General features: G+C 43.4%; 1 long non-coding RNA gene across 2 annotated transcripts in view; it reads right to left on the reverse strand.

Annotated features, from left to right (window-relative positions):
* LOC144249984 (uncharacterized) overlaps nucleotides 1-17,064 on the reverse strand; it is a 31,302-nt gene that overhangs the window by 10,653 nt on the left and 3,585 nt on the right. The gene's annotated exons all lie outside the window — the stretch shown is intronic.

The raw sequence follows: 17,064 nt of genomic DNA on the forward strand, positions 1-17,064 counted from the left end.
AGCTATTCCCCTTCTCGTCTGTACCCCAAAGACCTAAAAAGAGCATACTAAAGGGACACAGCCCCATCAATGTTTATAACAGCACAATTCACAATAGCTAGACTGTGGAACCAACCTAGATGCCCTTCAATAGATGAATGGATTTAAAAAACGTGGCATTATACACAATGGAATATTACTCAGCAATAAAAAATAACAAGATCATGGCATTTGCAGGCAAATGGATGGCATTAGAGCAGATTATGCTAAGTGAAGTTAGCCAATCCCTAAAAAACAAATGCCGAATGTCTTCTCTGATATAAGGGGGGTGACTCAAAATGGGATAGGGAGGAAGAGCATGAGAAGAAGACTACCACTAAATAGGGAAGAGAGGTGGGAGGGAATGAGAGGGAGAAGGGAAGTTGCACGGAAGATGGAAGGAGACCCTCATCCTTATACAAAATACATGTATGATGTTGTGAGAAAAAAAAAAGAAGTGTGTCACATTAGATTGAGTAGAGAGAGGTGATGGGAGGGGAGGGGAGGGGAAGGGGGCATAGGCAGCAGAATAAAATAGACATAGTATTGCTGTGTGTATATACGTGGTCGTATAACCAATGTGATTCTGCAACCTGTACACTTAGAAAAATGAGAAATTAAACCCCATTTGATTCGAATGTATGATATGTCGAGATCATTGTATTGTCACGAGCAACTAATAAAAAGAAAAGAAAAAAAAAGCATTATTGGCTGGATGTAGTGTCAGCTTGGGAGGATGAGGCAGGAAAATGGCAAGTTCAAAGCCAGCCTCAGCAATGTAGTGAGGCCCTAAGCAACTTAGTGAGACTCTGTCTCAAAATAAAAAAATAAAAAGGGCTGTGGATGTGGCTTAGTAGTTGAGCACCCCTGGGTTCAATCCCTAGCACCAAAAAAAAAAAAAAAAAAGCATTATTGAGATCTATTTGACATCCAATAAACTGTGGGTATTCAAACTATCCATTTTGATGGGATTTGACATATGTGTGTCTGTAAAATCACCAGCACAATCAATATAATGAACATAACCCAAATCTCCCAAGTGTTTCCTCAAGGCCTTGGTTTCCTCCTGGCCCTCCTGACAATAGCATCCCCAAGCAACCAATGATCTGATTTCTTTCAATAAGAATTCATTTGCATATTCAATAATTTTTTTTTTTTGTAAATTGGATAATAAAGTATGTGGTTTTGCTTGTCTGTGACCTGGCTTCTTTCGCTCGGCATGATTATTTTGAGATGTATCCATGTTGTTGCACGTGCCCATAGTTGGTTCTTTTTTATTGCTGGGTAGTAATCCACTGTGTGGATATTCTACAACTTATATATCACTTCACTTACCTGTGGATGGATATTTCTCTTTTTTTCCCCTCTTTTTGGCTATTACAAATAATTACACTATGAATTTTACCTTGTGAGGTGCTGGATATTCTGTGTTGAGTTTTGTGTGGAATGCCATTTAATTACTTGACAATCGTGTGCTCTGTGTGTAGCTTGTTTTGAAGCTTTGTTGGCTGGGTCAAGGAGACCTCATTTGAAAGTTTTCTCACTGTTGAGGCAATACCATGAGAAAACCTTTCTAGGTACAGTGTGCATTATGACATTTTCCCCTCTGCTTCTCAGACCTTTGCTGGGCCCATATGAGATTAAATAATTGCTCACAGCCATCTTTGGGCTGGTTTTTCCTGCCATTGGGTAGCCTCATCACATGCATGTGTGACAGTGTCTGGTGCAGACTGGAGGCCCCTTTGGAACTCTCTGGAGCTCTGTGTATGCAGCTGTCCTCTCTCAGGGCAAACTCCAGCCTCAGCCTTTCCCACCTTCCCTGCACCCTACCCTGAACTCGGGAAGACTGCCCAGCTAACTCTGGTCCCCCTCATCTCCACGCTGGGCAATCCCGGGGCTCACCCTTTTTTGTGTCCTGTATCTCAGAAGTCATTGTCCCACACTGTCCAAAATCAGAAGTGACTGAAAGTATTATTGCATGTATTTTGTCCTGTTTTGTAAACTTCCCATCTTGACTAGAAGCAAAAGTCTTAAATTTACAATTTATACTATTTTGATTCATGATTCTTTTCTGCTTGCCTGTCCACTTCTAAGTAAGTGTTAGGATTTCGTGAAGCCAATGCCATATTAAAACTTGGAATCAAGGATTTGGAGGAAAGAAGGAACACAGAATTAATAAAGTTAAAGGTAAAATCAGGCCAACACACCTTCACTGAGTCCCTTCTCTGGGTAGGGCATCTAGGTAGGGTACCCAGCAGGTGTTTCACATTTGAATAAAGCCATAGTTCCGCACAGGGACTTGGAGTCTAAGGCCTTATGGAAAACTGCTTTTCATTAGGATTTCTTTGTGAAACAGAAGACAATGCCACTCCATTTTCTTTTCTTGTGTGTGTTTTGTTTCTCTCTCCATCCACTCCCCAGGCCTTCTAAAAAGAATTTCCCCAACAAAGCCTGGGCTTGTTGGCAGTCCTGCCTGCTGGCCTTCCCTCATGGCCCCAGGCTTCCTGGGGCTGCCTACTCTGCCATTCAACCCGATTTGGGAAGAAATGATGAAGCCATTAGCTGCATCCTCTTTGGGATGATCTTACAAAACCTGACTCTTGTCCTCTCTGTTCAATTACGCCTCCTGTTTCCCCGAATCTGCTGATGCTTTATTTATGGAGGGCGCATGCTGCCGTGCTGGTCCTGTCAGAGGCGGTCTGTGCCTTGCAGGAGCAGTCGGTTCTGCTACATTTGTGTCACACATTTGCTGCACATGGAAAGGCTGAAGCTGGGAGGTTCAAGGAAATGTCAGCCGGTGATGGGTGGGAAGCCCAGCTGTGCTTCTCCATCCAGCCGAAGGAACACGGCTCCAAATTGATTTGTCATTTGCAAAATCACAATCCTAATAAATGTTTTATTACAAGGTGTCACCAGCTTTCCCTGGGACCCTGGCAATCTCCGCAGGCTCCAAATCTGATCAGAGTTCCTTCTTCGACTTCTGCTTATTTTTTTGAACTGACAATTAAATCAAACAGAAGCTCCCCCCGAATGGCAGCCTGGCAACAGAAGGGACAATAGGAGTCCGCAGGGGTGAGCTCGGATGCCCAATCATGCCACCTGTGTGAGAGGGAACCTGGGACATTGTAAGGAAAGAGCAAAGGCGACTACTTGCCAGTCTGCAGTCAGGGAGAAGCCACAAGTGCAAAGAGGAAAACTCGGTCCTTCTCTGCCTGCTCACCTGGGCTGTAGTCAGGACAAGAATGAGAGCTTTATCTTGGTTCCTTGTGTTTCTGGACCCCATCTGTCCCCCTCGTGAGGCCGAGACCTGGGCTTAGACTTTGTAGATACAGTTTTATATGGACCAGTTAGGGGCCAGAGGAGCCTCCCCACCATATGCACACACACACACACGTACACACTTACACACCTACACAAGCACACATACATACACACATGCATATGCACAGACACACACACACACACAGACACCTACACACACACACACACACCTACACACACGTATGGAATACCTACACTGCATTGCTCAAGGGTAACCCAGGTGACACTCCCCCATATCCCAGACCTCTGTCTGCACATGCTGTCTCTGTCCCCTGAGCTAACTCAGAGGCCTTCAGGCTAATGCACCAGCGTGCCCATCAGGTAGTAGAGACATAGAAGGGGGTACAACACAGGTTCCTCAGCAAACGACTCGAAAGTCCTGTCTGGACACTGGTGTCACTTCTTGGTCACAGAGCTGGCTGGAGGCTTGCTGCTCATCTTTCTGCTGACAGCTTCTCTGGCTCTTCCCTGTCACTCTGAGACTTCTTAAAAACAGAGTGAGGCTCTTTCCCTTCTATTCTGGGAAAAAATATAGTGTCATACCAGGAACAGCCCCCCATCGGAACTCCCAAATTTCTCATTATTGCTCATCAAAGCTGCGAATTCTACAGTAACAGGTCCCAACTTCCTTTGAAAGCAGTTTAGAAAATCAGTCATTTTTTTGTTACTTGTTTGTCTCTCTGTAGTCTCCCTTTCAATCATAATCCTCATTTTTTTTTTCAAACACATACAGTGACTTTCCCAAAGGAAATTCTGGTGGAATAAATTTTTCCATCACTTTACATCAGAGTTTAAAGCACCAAGAGAGATCACCATGAGATGGGGCGAGATGGGGCTTTTAACTTCTGACCTCTGTTTCTCATCCCCGAAACCCTTAACAAATCTTTAAAAAGCCAATGAAGACTATTTAAAATGATAAATATCAAAAGTGATCAGGTAAACTGTAGGAAGCATGATAACCTTTCATGCAAGCAAAATGGATTATGCAGGTGATTTTTAAAAGAAGTAGACTTTCCTTGGCTGTCTGGGCTCTAAGTGGATGGACAAACCCAGGGAACCCCAACTGGATGTGCACATCGATGTCTAAAGGGAGAAGCACCCAAGAGAGGGGAAGGTGGAGAGGAAGGTCCTCTGGGGGCTGGGTTGGAGGGAGCAAGCCCACAGGGAGAGCTGGGGGAAGTGGGGGCAGGGTGCAAGAACCTTCAGGTGCAGGGCCTGGGGGAGGACGTCTGTCTTTATTCTGAGGCTCAGGTGACTCTCTGGTGGTCAGATTTCATTTCAGGGGTCATACAACACCCTTACGATTGCTCTGAGACTCTTGCAGCAAAATGTCAGCACCTTTTCTCTATGCAGTAAAAGTTGTGCGTGTACACCTCTCTCTCTCTCTCTCTCTCTCTCTCTCTCTCTCTCTCACACACACACACACACACACACACACAAGTGTGCACACCAGAAAATGACAGGGTGCCAATCTGCTATCATTTCTCAAAAATTCTTTTCATATCCTGGCACAAAGTATTCAGATTATACGCTTCACATCTGCATTCCCGTCCCACCCTCTTAGGGTTGCGCTCATTTACAGTACATCATTGAAAAACGCTTCATCTTAGAATACTGCAACAATAACCAATTTAAGAAAATAAGGATATCTTTCCATTTAAATTGAAATTACCCCATAACAAATCTTCCAGCTAAAGAATATATCCAATTAAATGATATGAATACAGCCTAATTTATATTTCTAATTGCATTTACGAAGTTCCCCCATTATATTGTAATAGGGACCCCTAACCCCTTCCCTGTGTTGAGGTTCAGCGAGGGATTCTAGAAGGAGCATTGGATTCAGGGAGGTTTGTGTTCCAGTCCTGACTTTCACAACACCTACAGGAACAGCATGCTTTGTCAAATGGAAGGGCGAGCCCAGGCCAGGGTACCTGAGTGTCTCCAGTCCCACCTCTGTTTGGCCTTCAAACATCTCTTTCAAAGGCACTTCATCCTGCCCTCGTTCCAGCCCAAGGGACCAAATTCCATCTCTTAGTTCTTTAGAGAAGAAGAGCCTTAACTTCTTTTACTAAGAAAACTAGTTAGCATTTTTAAGGCAGAGTTAAGTACATGCCAGCCTTTGAACTAAGTGCTGTGCATGCATGAGATCACTCAGTCCTCACACTAACCAGAGAGAGGGGTGGTTTTATCATCTGCATTTCACACACGATGAAACTAGGCTTCGCAGGAGTACATAACTTGTCCAATGGACTATGGCAGCCGGGCTAGAACAAGTATTAAAACTCAGATTTGTCAAATGTCAAAATTCTCTCTCTTAACTATTACTTTGTATTGACTTGGTCACATTGAATATTTCTATCATGGTGTTTGCTAACTGGCTAAGTGGCAAGAGTCAGAGGAGTGTTCAATTTTTTAAAAACTGCACTATTTTAACTACATTATTATTATTATTAATAACTTAAATTCATGGAGTGAATTATTATTTATAATAAGTGACCACATCTATGATTCTGCTGAAACATTTTCATACCTCCTGATTTAGATGGTTTCTATATTGTATAATGAGGAGCCTGAAGCTCAGAAAGTCTGAGCAAGAGGCAATCATGGAAGGAGGTGGCTTCAAAGTCACATCTCCCATGGCAGAGCCAGTCCTATCTCCAGGGTCAATGTCATGAGGACACATTCCCCAGGGCTTCTTTTCTATTTCTATGTGGAGAAAAGGGGTGAAGAGGTGCCACATGGATGCCCAGCATTCCACACGCCACTCCAGTTCTCTTTCCTCCCTCCCAGCTGGTCTTTGCAGGACAGACGGCCACCATCCCTCCTCTTGGGCTGATCTCAAGTGCAAGGGAGGATACATTGGTGATCAAAATATTTCTATCTACTTTTTAAAGCCCACAAGTCCACCAATTAGAGCAACAACTCTTTTATTTTGAAGATTTGGCTCTACTCAAAACAAAATAATCCTGAGGAAGTTGGTCTTTGGAGAGTTTTCAGGAAAAGACCATGATGTAGAGGGGAGGATTTCTGACTCAGGAGTCAGATGCAGGAGTTCAGTTCAACCCCGACCTGGCCACTGGCTGTGCGTCTCTGGGGACATTGCTCAACAGCACTGGGTCTCCATTCAATGATATATAAACTCAGAGTTCTTCCAGCTGACCACACTGGGCTTTTGTAAAGCTTCCTGTGTTCTTTGTTGATGTTTAGACATTTCAATTGTTTTGAATTATGACGTTAGAATCAACAGTGGAAGAACACAGACTTCTGTTTGATGATCTGCTTCAGACAGTCCTCAGTGTCTACTGGTTAAAAATAATTTGCTTGGCTCCAAAAAGATAGTTGTGAAACACTTTGGCAGGACTTTATGTAAGGACTGGAGTGTGGTTACCCCATTTCAAAGGATACTTGTTGAGTGGCTGGAAAAGAAAATCTTTCTTGAATTATCTTCTAAAAAAGATGATGTTGTGTTAACTTGATTCTGAATGATGGCACTTTCCTATAATGGCTTTGGGTGACAACAGCCTTCCCCAGTTCTGTTCAGCTCTTACCCTCAGGGAGTTCGAAAACCTTAAGTGAACTTACTTTCTTTTCTCTTCTCTCTTCTCAATGTTCCTTCTCTCTCTTTCTCTCTCTCTCTCTCTCTCTCTCTCTCTCTTCCTCTCTGTCCCTTCCTCTTTCCCATCTTCCCTCCTGTTTTTCTTTGTTCTCCTCTCTCTCTTTGCCTCTCTTCCTCTATCTGTGTTAGTCAGCTTTCTGTCACTGTAACACAATACCTGAGATAAACAATACAAAAGGAAGAAAGATTTATTTTGACTTTTGGTTTCAGATAATCGTCTGTTGATTCCATCACTTTGAGCCTGTGGCGAGGGAGAAAATCATGGTGGGGAGCCTGTGGTGGAGGAGACTGCTCATCTCATGGTGGCCAGGAAGGAGGGAGGAGGGCCAGGGGTGCCAATAACCACCTTAAGGGCACACCCTCAATGACCTAACTTCCTCCCCCTGGACCCCACCTACTAAAGGTTCCACCACCTCCCAACTGCATTATCAGTCGGGCGCCAAGCCTTCAACCATGAGGCTTTGGGGGACGCTTAAGACCCCAACCTAATACCATTTGCATTCCATTCACTTTCACCATTTATTCTATTCTTTGGACAAATGCCCAGGGTTCAATATCTATAGACTTTCTGTAAACCTAAGAATTTTATTGTGTCATTGGGGCTAATCTAACTAGTTGGTAGAACTGCTGATTCTATTCAACCTGCAGAACGTCATTCCTGGGATTATGCTAAGCTTTGCAATTAGTTAATAAAAATCACTATACTGCAAGAGGTCTGTTCAACACTCCTAATATCTAACAGCATCTTCAATATTCAGCCTCCCCTCCCCAGCCCCCCTTCCTCCTGCAGCGTCTTTAGGGCTTGACAACATTCTGGAGCCTCCCCCTAGCACATGCCACAGAGGCTCCCATAGTGTGGGACCGAAGAAGAAATCGAGAGGGAGGTGGAAACACCAGGTGTCAAGCATAATAAACTACACTGATTGGAAAAGGGGAGGACAAGAGAAGACAAAGCAGATTCAATTCCTTTGATGCCCAGGGCCACATTTTCCTACTGTACTTCCTGGTCCATTATGCCTGCCCTGATTTCATTTAATGAGAGGCCTAAGGGTTGATCAGTCACCTCTGTAATTTTATAAGGGAGAAATAAGACAATGAAAATAATCTAAGTTATCATGTATTGAGCATGTCCTGTGTGCCAGACGCTATGCTAAAGGGGCACTTGACCCTTACAATTCAACCCACAAGGGAGAAATGGGGCTGGAGGAATGTAAGCCAGCCCCTTGACAAAACAAACCAACTATAGCCTCTCTCCCTTTGTGTCTGAAAAGAAGTGATCATTCTGAATGAGGAATCAACTTATAGGGAGATCATTCTCCAAGGTGAGGGTAGAAAACATGCATGTGTACTCATGTCAAAAGAACCAGGATCTTTAAAATCAGGTGTAAAGGAAACAGAAATGGGATCTCCAAGCTGCTCTTCCTATGACACTTGCCCCATTTACCTGTGAGACAGTCCTCCCAGCCGACAGCCATCACCCTCCCCTTCCAAGTCTCCTTTTCCCTAAAAGTCAGGACAACTCTTCTGGGGACAGATATTGTCAGAGGGAGATGGAAAATCAGGAAGGAGATGTGCATACGGCCTGAGAGCCACAGCTAGCAAGAGGCATCTGCTTCCATGCTGTGTCCTGTGAGGACACGTGGGAATCTGGGATGTGAGTGAGGAACAGATGTACCTGGCTACGTGTCCAAGGGGCAGCCCTCCCACATCACGGTGTGTGCTCCGGGTCTGCCACTGAAGTGCCCAGACTTCCTGAGTCTGGTTGCCCGTAAACTTTTCTGCTTCCCAATTCTTGTCCACCACCAAGAAAATTAGTCTTTCCAGGGCACATCCAAGATTTTGAAGTTAACATGAAACAGACTCCCTCCCTCCCTTCTTTGTTTCCTCCTTCCCTCCCTCCTTCCCTTCCCCCGCCCATTACCCCTGTCTTGTCTTTCTCTTTTTCTGGGCTCTGTTGAATCATTTTCAAATCCTTTCTCTAGGTTTTCTTATCTTTCCTTTTTTTTTTTTTAAAAAAAACAACAATTCTATATTTTAAAGGAAAAATGCTGTACTATTTAAACAGAATGATAAAATAAGAACAGAAGAAACAACATGTAGGTAAGATCTTGACTTGGAGAGGTACCCAGTGCATGGGGTGTGTCTGGGCAGGCGGGCGGGCGGGGGGAGATCTATCATGCTTTGGTGACAGGCTCTGCCCCGCCATCTTTTCCTGGTCCCCAACTGTCTTCTAAGCTCCCCAGTCCCACAGGGAAAGTGGAGCTATAAGACCTTGAGGATCCACTCTGCTCAAGCGCAAAATGCACCAGAGGAGGTATCCGGAGACCATGTCCTTGACTCAGCCTCACCTCTAACCACCTGTTTGAATTGAGTGATGCACTTGACCTTGAGTGACACACTTCATTTTCTGCCTCTCCAGACCCTTCCAGTACAGCTGGAACATCTGGTGACATGGGCCTCAGAGTTCTGCCAGTTCTAAAATTCTTCCTTCCCTCCTTCCCTTCCCCCGCCCATTACGGGGGTTTGGAAAAATGAAAAAGTTTTACTTTTACCAACTTATGCCTCCCACCACACTTTCTCATTCTCCAGCCCACTTCTCAAATACACTAAGCTAACTCCTTTTAGGTATGTCCAAAATTCTCTCCTGGGGTCAAACCTGAAAGGTAAAGGAAAACCAAGTGTTTGCATGCCCAGGTTTGATGCACCAAGTGCAATAAAAATAAGGAGGAATCAAAATCAAACTTCAGTTTCCTATCTGCTTCCATCTCCCACTGTGTGATACTTATAATTTGCTTTCTTATTGATGAAATAATTTCAACTTATTTTATTGTCCATTGAATAATAATTTCCAAATGATAACATTTTACCTCATTTCTCTTTCTTTTTTCTTTCCAGGTATTTTGTCACAGTGATGTAAAGTAGACTAACATACCTCTGAAAGAAAATTCAATCCTATGCCTGGGTATTTCATATGCTTACAAAGTGATAGAAGAGATTTTGGGGGTAGAAGTTATCTTTCTAGACTTCTTCCTGTGGGACATGTTTGTTTCTTGAAGGGCAAATATATTTACAGGGATATGAACTGCACCAAAGTCATCATAACATGCTTCAATTTACTGAACTACAGGAAAAAATGAATCCAAATATACAAATTTTATGAAGCCACAACTCATGGCAAAAGTTGATTTTGTTTTCCTTTCAAAAAAGCATGTTTTGCTTTTTTCCCCATAATGTTTTCATTAGTTTTGTTTTTGATATTTGAAAGGCTCTTAGATACAGCATGCACGATTTTCAGTCACCGTGAGCTATGCAAAAATAAGTGTCTTGTTTTCTTATGACAAAACTTAAATATCATTGCTGCCCAATAACTAAAAATATGCACAAGATCATCCATAAAACTGTAGATAAATTTGGTGATTTTGCAGTAATGTTTGGTTTCTGTTCAATCAAATTCAGAAATTTCTCACCTCACCCTGATTGGCCCTGGGCTTTTTGGTTGGACTTATGACCTCAGAAGGCAACCAGACTGGAAGTTGGAAAAACCATCCTTCTATATTCAGGCTCTAAACTGGGAGGTGGGGACTCCATCAATTCTCAATACCCCATGCAAACCCTTCCCTTAGGAACTTAGCTGGGTAGTAGGTAGGGCCCAGGAGCCTTTCTCTGGGAGATACTTCAAGACAGTAGAACACAGTCCTGATGGGGGTCCAGTCCTGCATGCTGGAGAAAGAGGCCAGTGAGCTTGTCTGGCTGTCAAGGAGATGTTGAGAACAAGAAAGGAGGATTGCAATTATAAAAAAATGTGTGCATGTGGAGAGTAAGTTTACTTAATCGGACATGGGATATAGCTGCAAACATGGTAAAGCATCATCAGTACTTCTTCATGTCTTCTTTACAATTATTCCCTTTTAATTGTATTTTGAGAGCCATTTAAAGTTAGTTGATCACTTGGCTTGCATAATGAAGATTCCACCAACTTAAGTTTGTAGAGGATTTCCTTGTTCAGGTTTTATACTTCCTGAGTGAGTAGTACCAGTGACGTCACTCTGAGCACACAGACCTTGGACAGTTGATAAACAAAGCAGGTTTTATGAATGTTTGTGGTCAGGAGGATTCCCTGGGAGGATAGAGAAGGGACCTCTCAAATCCCAGTGGGCGTGATTCAGAAACAAGAGGACGTACTGGGGTAGGCAATTCCTATACTCTGGAGAACCAAAAACGATGAAGGAGATTTAGGTCCCTCCTGAGAAAATGTATTTATAGTCGGCTGCAGAAGACAGGGCAAAATGGAGGAGACCAGCTGCAGATTCCAGTGTGGTGGCACTTCTCAATGTCTATATTATGGAAATTTTGGCTGGATGGTTCTTTGTCATGGGGGCTGACCTGAGCATTGTAGGAGGTCAGCAGCAGCCCTGGACTCTGCCCAACAGATGACAATAATTGTCCCCTTAAATTGATGGCCAAATCTATCTGCGAACATTGCTAAACACTGCCCAAGTGGTAAAATTGGCCCCGTTGATGTTGGTTGCCATATGGGTGGTGAGTCCAGGAAGCTCTGGGAGTGATGAGTGACACCCAGTCGGGCCTGGAGGAAGGTGGGTGGCCAGGGAAATCTTCCCTCAGGAGGTGACCCTGTGCCTTTTATGGGTGCACAAGAGGTGAGAGCCATGGGGAATAAGGGACCAGCACAAACAAAGGAGCAGTATCCTGAAACCCCAAGGGGTGAGCAGAGGGCCCACTTGCCACCTCCGTGTCTGGAACACAGAGTGTGTGTGCACCAAGAGGCGAATGAGACTGTGACGCAGGTGAGCACGTGGCCAAGGCCTGCAAGACCAGTCTGTAGGCACAAGTGTGCATTGGAGGGCCTTTCAGCAGTAGGCAGTTGGGAACAGATTTCTAGAACCTTCTGGCCATGATGGATGACAGTGGGATGCTGCAATGGCTGTAGGGGGCCCTTGTGCATCAGATGCTATGCTACTGGATTTATTTAAGTCCTTCCATTTTATATTCACAACAGACCCAGGAAGAGGAAGCATAATTATCCCCAATTACAGAGGACGTGGCGGGGCCAAGCCGCACTGTCTGATCAGAAGCAGGGTCATTCTTCCCTGACAGGGTGCAGAGGCATCTCCTTAAAGATGAAATAGATTAGCTATTCGGACAACTCTTTTGTTCACAGAGCCTTGGCAAGGGAGGTGAAATCAGGGATTCTGTGATTCCCACACACAGAGGATATGGAAAAGCCCATGGTCACAGGGAAGCAATTCAGTGCACACCAGGCGTTCAAGAGCCTTCTGCATTGCTCTTTTCTCACCCAAACTCCCTTCAGGGTGCAAATGGATGTTGATTTCAGTGAGCATTTATTGAGCACCTACTGTATCCTCAGAATTGTTCCAGGACTCGGGAGAGAGGAGACAAGAAGTCTGCCATCTAATTGAGTCAACAGCTAATGTGAGCGGAATGATCAGCTAAATAAACGGAGCAAGAGGAGCGTGTTTTCCAGTGAATAGCAGTTTGATTCGGTCTCCCTGAGAACCTGGCGTTAAAATCTCACACACTCAAAAAAAAAAAAAAGCAGGCATGACCCCACGCAGAGCTGGGTGTGGGGTGGTTATGAGAAAGACCACAGGGAAGAAGACAACCAAGCTCGCCCTGTGCTAGTGAAGGTGCTCAGCCCAGAGCGCCCAGGGGCAGCCACGGAATTGCCCATCTTCTTCATGCTTCGTCAGGTATCCTGGCTGTGCACGGAGCCCTGCTCTATGTGTTTTCCATGTATTGAGTCATTCAATTCCCACAGCTACCTTATACCATAGGTACTATTATCACCTCCGTTTTATATCTGAAGAATCAGAGCACAGATGAACTAAGTAGCTTGCCCTAGGTCACACAGCATTGAAGTATCAAATCCAGGATTAAAACCCAAGGTGGTAAGGCAACCAGAGCTTGTGCTGCTAACCCATAGGCTATGTGCTAGAAGCTTACTTTAATCAGAATAATAACAGGCCATTTCACTAAGACAAAAAAAAAAATAACTGCAGGAGAACATGGTATTCACATGGTAGAGAGAGAACAGGAGTCAGAATCAGAAGACCTGATTGTTGACCCTGCACAGACACTAACTAGTTTTGTAACTTGGAGAGTCATTTAACCCCACGGAAGCCTGGCCTCCTTGTATTTACATGAAGTTAATAATAGCAACCTTCTAAGTCTTATGAGTATTAGATAGAACATATGAAAGGATCCCAAACAACTGTGGACACTAACTAAAGATACCGTAAATACAAAGTGAATGCAAGATAAAGGCAGGAAGCATCATAGCTCCAGGTTTGATTGACCTTCAATAAAATGTGAAGTTCATGAACAGGACAAAAGAAAATCAAATACACAGAGATTGTTCCTTAAATAACTCTAGAGGCATGCATATGGGCATGGGTAAGGGACTCCATGTGTATGATAATTACCATTTTTGGAAAAAGATCATTTATTGAGATCCTACCATCCACCATCACTAATAAGCATAAGTTGGGGAAATTTAGTAATATACTTTGGGGTTTATTATTGTATGTCTTTTAGGATGCTTAGACATGGATTGTTCTGAGTCACAGTGGTTTAATATGGCATCTCTGCAGATGTTGGCAAAAGCTAGCAACAGGTTGTTGTGCTTGGTGAAAGAGATGTGACCAGCTCAGATTGCATTACTTGTTGCTCTCCTTCCTTGTCCTACTTCCAAACTCCCCCTTTCTGTTGCTTACCTTGGTTGTGCTCCTCAAGAAAACATTAGCCTCAGAAGCTTTTGTCATAAGCTCTGGTTGTATGAGTCAGATTTTCCTTGCTATAAGGAAATACCTGAGACAGGATTGTAATGATGGAAAGAGGTTTATTTAGCTCACACTTTTGGAGGTTTAAGGGAATGGTGAGGGACCTTTTGAATGCATCTCATCATAGTGGATGACAATAGGGAACAGCATGCAACAGCAAGTGATCACATGGTAAGGTAGGAAGTAAGAGAGCTGATGGGTGGGGAAGACTTGGCTTTTATTACAACTCCCTGAAGAACTACCAAAGGTCCTTGGAGAACTTCTTCAATCCTTTTCCCAGGGAAGGACCCTCAACTGACCTCTACCAGGCCCATCGCCTCAAGATTCCAAACCAACTCCCAATACCTCTCCTCTGGGGACAAAGCTTCTAGCACATGGAGGCCTGTGGTCACCCCATATGCAAACCATAGCACTGGGCTACCACAGATTTTAAAAAAAAATTATAAAAGATTGAGGTAGATATGCATAGGAAAAAGATGTAGATTTATATATGAAAATGTGTACTGGATTGATTCTATCTTTTTGTGTATTTTCTATTAAAAAATTTGTAGTTAGTGAAAAGATTCTTTCAATAAAGTACTTGAACATACATATTCTTCCTCCTAAATTTAACAGGTGTGTGGATGCATGCTGAAAAGTCACTGTGAGAATAGAGAGAATTGTTTTTAATAGACACTCGATTATCGTGAATGCAGGAGTAGCTTCAGATGTCTTCGTAAGCCCTTCTTTTATATTTACCATTTCAGTCTTATTTTACTTTGCATTAAAGAAACAATCTATGTTAACTTTTATATTTTGGAATAATAATCAATTGGAAAAATGCAGCCACCACATTGGGCCTATCTCAGTGTGTTTCAATTACTCTATAGCTGCCTTAGGTTTTAAAGACAATCACATTCCTAACCAGGCCTTGGAATTTCGGAATTCCAAGTTCAATGGTGCTTCATTTTTGTGGCTTGTCCCTCCCATTGAGAGAGCTTTGAGGAGTTTCTGCTAGCAAAACATACCATTCCTTATTGTTATTTATTCCCCAGAAATCAACATCAAAGTTACCAAAATGAAACCTGTCTCCAATTTTATGTACTTTTCGCCCCCAAGGGATGAAATGTGACCTTTCATTCTCCACAGAAGTCCTGTTTATAGTGAGAATCAGATTCACAGAGTAGACAGGAGATCCAGGCCATTCAGGGGCTCCAGACAGCCCCATTTCATAGATGAAGAAACGGAGGCCCCAAACAATGACTAACGTCCCCTAGGTGAGTGGTGTTCTGACTGGATAACCAGGATCGACTAAGTGGACAGTATTTGCATTTCAAAAAGCTAGAAGAAACCAAATCAGCTACTTACACAGCTTATCCATTGGATACTTGAGAACCACACTGCAGAATACCAGAAATATTTTTGGGAGGAATCAAAATCTACTTTTCTTAATCTTGCTCTTCTTGGTTGTGTTGGTGATGGAGTGAGTGCGGTTAATGACTAATTATGCTTTAATTTCCACGCACGAAGTAGCCCTACCCTACAAAGCACTTGAAAATAAGGAACTATGTCCTTGTCAGTTATTTTAAGTCTACAGGTGTAAGCCAAGAGTCTTCTTGTGGTTCCCAGTTTGGACTAACAGGGTTTGATTCTGTCATTGACTCTTCACTTGACCTTGAACAACTGAGTTGATTCTGCATAAGTAACTTGACCTCTCTCTTTGTTTTTTTTTTTTTTCATCTATAAACTTGAGAGAATTTTAATACCCATCCTGAAAATAAAGCAATTCTACAATTACTTTCACAAAGTAAACATTTAATAGTTATCGACTGTTAATAAGTGCTCAAAAATATTTACTGGGAAAATGTATTAAGAAAAGAGAAAAATAATCACTACAAAAAAAAATTGAAAAAAAAAGCTGTTGCCTCTTCCTCAGAACATCTCAGCTCCTGCCACCCCTCATGTTTCAGGTACTCCAGTACAACTTCTCATGTTCAGTAAGGGAAAGAGGAAGCAAAACTTTTTTTCTTTAACAGTAGACCTGTATTGTCTTAGAAAATTTATGTAGACAAGGTATGCTTTGCTCCAAAAACTTAGGGTACAAATTTTAGCATTATTATTATTATATTAGGTCTAGTTAATAGCTAAAACACTTAAATGCCCCAAGCCGGGGGCTGGGGGGGGGATCTTCCAATATTTTCACATTTATCCAAGAATTCTGGGACTGACTCATTCCAAAGGGGTCAGATGTTTCAATGCCAAGTGGAGAGAGAGAAGGGGCTTCCCATTGTCCTCACCCTCTGCCACTCCTCCTGCCCAGAGACACCCCCTCAATGGAGCCGGACTTACAGGTTCCTGGGCTGTACCCAGCCAAGGACCAGCTGGAGCTCCTGGGCTGGTGGATAGTTCTTCAAGGTCAGGGGCACAGAGCAGCATTACTCTCCAGTGCAGCTGCCAGCAAAACCCACATGCTTCCGGGCCAAATCAGCCCCGGACATGGACCACCAGCCCTTTTCTCAGAACCCATGTCATCACCTTGCTTTTCCTTCTCTCTTTAATCACTGCCTATTTTTAGAATTTTTTCACCTACACGAGTGTCTGTCCCCTTCCCGGCTGGGTTAATTTGCCAAGGCTACTAGAACAAAGTACCAGACTCAAACAACAAAAAATTAACTTCTCACAGTTATGAAGACTAGAAGTCTGAGATCAGGCACTGGTTTCTTTAGAGGCCTCTCTCCTTGGTTTGCAGATGGTGGTCTTCACCTTGTGTCTTCCATGCCCTCCTCCAAACACTGTCGCATTCTGGGGCACTGGGAGTTAGGATTTCAACATGACACATTTGCAGTGGGGTGATGTACAAGGTGTGGTTTGCACACTTGGGGTATAAGTTAACTTTTTCTAGGAGACAGAAAGATGTAGCCAGGTAGAGTTCACATATCCTTCTGGAACAATGGGCGCCTGTGATTACTAAGCATTTAGAATTATCCTGCAAAACTCACAGAGGCCCCTGTGAAACAGAAGAACCAGGATGAAACAGGAGTTGGAGGTCTAGACCCTTCTTTACACCCTCCTCATTAAATCACCTCTGACAAGTTGTAGTGTAAAATCCTCTTGCCCTTGAGGTTCCAAGTATCTGGCTGCTTTTGTTACTTTCCCACAAATACACAGTTCTTCAACATTTGCAGTGGGGCTGATGACACCATCTGATGATCTTTAGCTTTGGACACTCAGCTGTGTCACAAGACCTAACCTGGTCACACTTTTGAGTTGTCCAGGGTGAGTTCCCACAACCCTGCAGACTGCTGTTGG

Source organism: Urocitellus parryii, chromosome 13 (genome assembly GCF_045843805.1).
Source record: "Urocitellus parryii isolate mUroPar1 chromosome 13, mUroPar1.hap1, whole genome shotgun sequence".
Taxonomy (NCBI): domain Eukaryota; kingdom Metazoa; phylum Chordata; class Mammalia; order Rodentia; family Sciuridae; genus Urocitellus; species Urocitellus parryii.